At 42.8% G+C, this 7,261-nt stretch overlaps 1 long non-coding RNA gene across 2 annotated transcripts; it reads right to left on the bottom strand.

Annotated features, from left to right (window-relative positions):
* Positions 1 to 1,961: 1,961 nt before the first annotated feature.
* On the bottom strand, positions 1,962 to 4,953 carry LOC123150516 (uncharacterized). Of its 2 annotated transcripts, XR_006475147.1 has the most exons (4): positions 4,497 to 4,953; positions 4,286 to 4,360; positions 2,805 to 4,089; positions 1,962 to 2,676 (listed from the first exon to the last, which is right to left on the bottom strand). It is a non-coding gene; the product is annotated as an uncharacterized lncRNA (long non-coding RNA). The 2 variants fall into 2 exon arrangements; XR_006475146.1 differs by having other exon boundaries at positions 1,962 to 4,089.
* Positions 4,954 to 7,261: the final 2,308 nt, after the last annotated feature.

Genomic DNA, 7,261 nt, shown 5'->3' with positions numbered 1-7,261 from the left:
TCCTAAAAGGATTCAAACCTGTCAAACAAGCCCTTCGGCGTTTTTCCGAACCCAAGAGACAGGCTATGGGAGAAGAGCTAGCCAAGCTAGTGGAGTATTTAATGGAGCTTGAGCAATAAATGAAGCTTGGAGGAGGAAGAGGTAGGTGAGAAGGAGGAAGGGGACTCCCTTTTATAGTGGGGGCAACAATCCCGTTGCCTCCCACCAACCAGCCCCGCACAGGGCGGTACTACCGCTGAGAGGGGGCGGTACTACCGCCAGGCGACGGTACTGCCGCGCCAACCAGCGGTACTGCCGCGCTGAGGAGACTTAGTAGAGAACGAACCCAAATGCGGTACTACTGCGGTGGTAGGGCGATACTACCGCTCCTGGAACGGTACTACCGCCACTATAACCGTGACTAGTGCCGCAAAACCCGACACGAGAAAAAGACCTCTCGAATCGAGGCGGTAGGAGCTAAACTACCCAGCGGTACTACGACAGAGGGGTCAAGGGCGGTAGTACCACTGTGGAGCGGTACTGCCGCTTGTGACCCATCGACCGTAGTACCGCAGGCAGTGTGGTACTACCGCTGGGGCGCAAGAGAGGGAGAAGGGATCTCTCAAGGAAGCTGAGGACCAGGCGAAGGTGCCAGGCCCCCAGCGGTACTACTGCTGTGGAGCCACGGTGGTACTACCGCTGCGAAGCGGTACTGCCGCTTGTGGCTTCTCAGTGGTACTACCGCTGGGTGCGTGGTACTGCCGCTTAGACCTAGACAGAACAAGGAAGAGAGGAGAGATCTCTTCAATGGACAGGAAAAGCTCGAAGGGTGAGAAGCTGATGTGTACGTGATGATTCCACCCAAGCAAAACCCTGGCGGACCCCCTCTTGATAGTACGGTGCCCTCTACGCAACTAGTCCACCGAGAAAGAAACAAAAGAGCTACACCGTCTTGAAATACACTCCGAGGGGAAGAAAGCGTCTCGTGCCAGGAGAGAATCTATGAATAATTCAACGCACAAGATTAGTCCGCAAACATGTTATCATCAATCACCAAAACTACCTTGAGAGAGATATGCCGTAACAACTTATACATTAAAATGTATGATGCTTATAAACCAAGATAATTTTTTAGAGCAGATAAAAAATAATGTATAGGGACTGCCAGTAGCATAATTGATGGTTACATGAAACATCTAAAAAATTAATAATAAAATCCATATGAAAGATAACCTCCCCTGATTGAAAAATTGCGCGTTCCACTCCTTTGCTTTTCAATAGCAACGGAAACTTAGTCCAGCACATCCGCATTGTCATAGATCAGTAGAAGGAAAAAATGGATACACATCTATATGGGCCTACTCCTATCATAGTTTATACATAACAACAAATTGAGATTAGGGCATGTACAATGCATAGCCTCAAGGTGATGGCTCGCATGCCATGTAGGATCGGATATGACGTAAAGTAGGTTCGGATAGGAAAGCGGGATCCTCTCTAGGAGGCGGGTGCTTGAACAGAAAAAGTGTGGTCCGGTGACAAAAGCTGAAAAGGTTGAGTGAAAAGTAGAGATGCATATGTAATAGACTCTTTATTTTTCTATTTCTTAATGAGGCCCACTAGTGATAGCTTACATTGAAGAGAAAAAGTTAATATAGATGCCTCAAATTACTTTTTGTCATGAGGCATATGTATCCATATGCCACCATTGTACATGCCCTTACATATGGCTACATAATAAGATTCCTTTGCATCATAGTGTTCTTACTTTGAAATATGGTAGCACCAAATTGGAAGATTCTAATGTGCTAGTTTTGGCACAACGGAAAATTCAATGCATATACCTACTCAACACCAGCTATCATGGTCACCCTCAGCCTGATTGAGTACTGATCAAGCAGCAGCAAGTTGAGTAAAACTAACAAATTTCAGTCACTGTCTGCTGGATTTTTTTAGCCATAAGAGTAAGGAAAGCATATGAATAGATCTCAGTATTCAAAATTAAAATTAACAGACCTACAACATGCATGTTTATGTATAACCTATCTGCAAGCAATATCTTTTTTTAGGATTACATCAAGATTTAGGCCGACGTCAAGGCTGCATTGTTTTCCTTCCAGAGCTGATCATGGAGTTGGTCTGGGACACCATACGCAACCACAAGGTCTCCATGAGCTTTAGCGTCATTGGCTAGTTCATGAGCCAGTCCCTTGTTTGTCCCTCTTGACAGTTCTGATGTGATAATGCCTAAAAAATACTCAGCGCAGATTTAATATCAACAATAATTGGGCACGACAATGATCTGCTTACAGAATCAGCCCCTAGCTCATTTCCCCGCTGCGTAGTCGATCTCCACCACCAAGGAGCCTCAGAATACGTTATACAATTCCTTCAGTCCAACCATAATAGCGCTGGCTTCGGCCTCCTTGACAATTATTCATGCATCCACAAATGCAAAAACGCCACCAAGCTCTAGCACCTTCGCCTCCGACATGGCAATCAAGCATACTCGGAGCCCATGCAATGGGCCCCACGATGATCTTGCAACCTTGCGGCTCAACCGGCGACGTCGGCGGCGGGTCAAGGCAGTGGCAGAGCAGGCGTGACATAGATGCCACGAGCTGCTTGGCCGCCTTTCCTCAAAATTCAACACAACAACAAAGAGAACTTGGCTAGAGATTGTACTTGAACACTTAGCTGCAATAGAAATGATTAAAACTTTTAAGAAAACAGATTTGGTTGTCTGTTACAGTGGGAGATGCAGTGTATATGACGGCGAAAATGGGCAAGAAAAAAAAACAGGAAATGGTTAAATGTGTTTTTACATTCTGACAACATCCTTTTGCCGTGCATCACATATAGTAATGATGTCACAAGCATGCTCTTGACGAGAACGATTCACATGTGTTGGTGACCTGTAGAGGATGGAGAAAAGAAGGGCAGAAGAGGGAGGCTTGTATCTATCAAGCATATTACTGAATAAAATTGATCTGATCCGTACCAACTTGAGCAGGATTGTCGAATAGCTTCCTCTTATATATCATCTACATCAGAAAATCCGGCACACCAAATATATACATATGTTTAGAGATGACACAAATATCATTCTGACAATGTAAACTGTTATAAGTTACAACCTCCATCACACATATAATTTTATCAAATTGACAAGGCAAGTTATAGGAATTGTAGCCTCAAAAATGGTATGTTCCTGTTTGAGATCTTTTATAGAATCAATAAGGTATAACGACATTAGGGATGAAGGATCAAAGATCAATTAATAAAATCAGTGATTAGGGAATCATACTTACCTTGTTAAGAATGATACTGATGGAATTAATGAAGGGATGTGTGGTACGCAGGCCAATGGACCCGTACACGAAGGTTGTTGGGTTGATACTTGAAAGGAGATCGATTCATCTGTCAGCCGGACATACATGAACACGATTTTGCTTTGTATCTTTAGGGAAAGGCATCCTTTCTTGACTATATATCCATTACTAAATGAAAGTTATTTTCAGATTTTTAACTTGGGAGATCAATAATTAGCCTCGATCCATATCAAGTATGTAGCAGTCCCCTGTTTTCCTTGAAAAAAGCAAGATTGCGATTGCACATTTTTTATACTCAAATAGTCAAATTAATACATTTTGTTAAGAAAAAATCCTTTAGGTGTGCCTTTTGTTTCTCGATAATTTTTTACCTTTTGTGTGGTGTATACAGTCAAACTAACTAACATATGCGTTCAATAGTGATTAGAAGGCACTTTCAGTCAGTTAGATGGATAAAGATCAAGCTTGGCAACACCAAAATTGAGAGGAGAACTGAATATAAATTATCCTCCATTAATCATTCATATGATCCTTAGATCATCGATCCACCAGTACTGGCAGTACATGAGTCTAAACAACATACATCTTGTGTGAGGCAAAATAAAATAAGTTTCATGAGTATCTTATGGTCATACGCCCATACCTGACACATAACATTATCTCACCAAGTTGATCAAATCCATGGGAAGCACATTTGAAGAATAACAGGTTGAGGAAAATAAGTGCCAAACCTCTTCTGAGATACTCAATTTCATGAACACCGCATTCCCACTCCTCCCTATATTTGCAACAAGCAGTTCATGAGAAAATCAGCATGCCGTAAATGAGAGGTAGTTGAAGAAATATATCAATAACTTGCGCTGAATATAGCTATCTGATATGGAGATGTCGATCCAACATGAGTTATCTCTGTCTCATGCACTGACTATTGTATTATAGTTGAAAAAGTCAATTGTGAACCCCATAAAACTAACCACTTGTCATCGACGGGAGCAACTTGAGGCCAAAGTTGGAATCAGCTCACGTGTTCTAGCAAAGGAAGATGTGATCTGAACAGTGGCAGACAAATCAGTCCTAGATTTTTTCAAGCAGAACAAATACAAAGATTGCAGAAAAAAGGCGCAGTACTTTCTAACATTGTAGATGGAAATTTTACAGAATAATTTGGCAAAAGCTAGTACATACCTCTGGGGTAGCATGTTCGGCAGGGGATGTTCTTCAGGCTCAGGTGTAGTACGCTTGGGCGGCGGATTTTCTTCCGGCGAACTCGGCTGAGACGATCCTGGACGACTCTTCAAAAGTTGCGATATGATGCGATTTAATGGAGATTCCGGTAGAGGGCTCCTTCTAATGGCAGCCAAGTCACTCTCAAATTTGGGTCGGGCACGCCATGGATTTGTGTTGCAGCACTTATCCTGGGGGAACACGGACTCCGATCCAAATCGGAGACATACGGCGGCAGGAGGTTGAAGATCGTGGTGGCACCGGAGAAGATTGAGATGGATAGGGAGGGGAACGAGAGCAGGGCGGTGGCAGCGGCGGCGGCGGCGCCAGAGAGGAACGGGCGCGCGGCGGCGCTACCGTACGCATTGAGGAGCCCATGCTCCTGTGTCCTATACGTATTGTTTTTCTGCAGGCCCATTAGAAAAGGCCCAAGCTGGAACGAAACGTTATCTCTATTCACAAACTTTAAATTGTACTGCGGGTTTATTACCTAAAACAACCTGGACTCTTTCGTAAAAACATCGCGACGGTGAACCCGGAGACTCAATCTGTGCTTTATTATTTATAAAAATTATTATTATTATTATTATTATTATTATTATTAGGGAGAGATTAAGAGAGAAATGTTTAGGTACAATAGTACAAGAAATAAAATTCATAGAAAATGATGTTAACATCATGTCTTATACTCACATTTCTTTGATTCCTCTTACCTAGTTTCTGCAGTGGTTCGATCCAGTAGAAAAGATTGAATGGGGCCGGTGTGCGGTGAAAAAGGGTTCATCAAGACAGTTCTCTCCTTAACCTCGGAAGAAGGGTACTTGAGTTGGATCTTTAGTTGGCCCATCATAGCAATTTATGTACAAATCTTGCTTTAGGGTCAGATCATTCAAAAGTTGTCAGGATGGGTAGGCTTGGAAACAAAAGGCTTTCTGCTCAACTTTGTGAAAAATAAAAAATCAGCTATAAACCTATCACTAACATACATTGCACATTTAACAATCAATTCAATCATACTGAAAATAATTCCAATACCCCCAAAGGAGAAAATTGCAGATAGAGTGCAAAAGAGACTTTACTTAACTGGAATGCAAGAAGCCGTTTAATTACGCTACATTCTGAAGTAACCAAAAAAGACTAAACTGCAGAATAAACTGCAAGAAGCAGTTTAATTACACTACATTCTGAAGTAGGAGAAGCCACATCCCCATCTCCAACATCTCCTCCACAATCAGGCACATACTGGAAGCACCAAACATTCAACAATCCTTTCTTCTTTCAAAGAACTGTATAGACATTATATATGTCATTTTTCATGTAGGAACAAACTAAGACTGTGTACAACAAGATTATGCTTGCGTCTAAGGATCTACCGTCCTAAACAACCTGATGCATCATGCATATATATAGCGAAAATAATAGCGGAAAGTAGCATGTCATGAATATTTACGAACAGATAAAAATGAAAAGTAAGCAATCATATGAACACACTGACTATGGAATAAAATATGAAATTCGACTAAACTAACCTTTGAGCAGCCATTGGGATCCTCACTTTTAGAATTCAGGAACAAAAATAACACCAGAAACACCCTGCAGAAATTTGTTGAACCAATAAGCTAGAAGCAATCACAAACATTTGGGCGATAATAACTGCAACAAATTAAAAGCGGAAATCAGCATCAGCAGGAGCCCGAACAGAGTATATATATTAAGTGCCAAGGGATTGTATTGGGAAAGGGAAATCTGCATCAAAATTGAAGATGAGGGGCGACATAGTGGAGAAGTGTAGCTCTTGATGCTACTGCAGTACTGCTGGAGGAAGAAGGGAGAAGAACCTGGGTGACCGGACAGAGCATATGTAGGTACCTGACCTCCACCATCCGTTTTGAGGCGCAACCCCACTCCATTAATGCATTAATGTTCTGTAGAAACGGCTGCTCCGCGCACTGCATCCTCATCAATCTCTGTCTATGCGTGATTAGAAGCTGAAGTGTAATTGTGTGTTTGAAGTCTGAGCGGAGCAGTTTCCAAAAGATGAGGCGCCATTACCCCCTTTCTACCTTGCTGGCAGATCTCCTGGCGGCTAGATCGACCGGCCCCGGATCCTCTCGCGCCTCGGGTGGATCCCACCGCAGGTTGCCTACGTCGATTGTATCCAGCGCCCGCTGCATCCTCTCTCCCCTGATCCGTTCTTCTCTCAAGCGTTTTTTTCTTTTTATTACAGAGATGTGAGCCCTGTGTCCGTTCGCGATCTTGGGCTGAGCATGGAGGCCCAATCAACCACAAGGCTCCAAAAAAGTCACCAGAGTAGCTGCCCTTACGGCTTGTAGCCCATTTCGAGGTAAACACGGCATCAAGGAATGATCAAACGATCAGGATTGCCCACCAGACTAAATCAAATGACCAAGAACACTTAATTCGTGAGAGGGCAGGGATTAGGTGCGGTTTTACTGTTCTTAATTAGTTAGAAGTAGCATCTTCGTGAGAGAAGGGAATCAAAAATCTTTGCTACTTCTAAAGTTAAGTTGTGATTAGTTAGACAGAATAGGTGGATTAAGAAGTAATCGAGGCAACAAGCAAGAACCACATACAAAACTAACATGGATAAACTACTGGAACAGCGTCGGGGTGGAAGATCACAGTGAAGATGAGACCAGGTTCTGCTATTTCCATCAACATTCGTGCACCAACTTTCAGCCCGTAACACTTGAGAAAGTTTATCC

Source organism: Triticum aestivum, chromosome 7A (assembly GCF_018294505.1).
Source record: "Triticum aestivum cultivar Chinese Spring chromosome 7A, IWGSC CS RefSeq v2.1, whole genome shotgun sequence".
In the NCBI taxonomy this organism is placed as follows: domain Eukaryota; kingdom Viridiplantae; phylum Streptophyta; class Magnoliopsida; order Poales; family Poaceae; genus Triticum; species Triticum aestivum.
The sequence above is the reverse complement of the archived record's forward strand: the minus strand, read 5'-3'. Positions and strand labels throughout refer to the sequence as shown.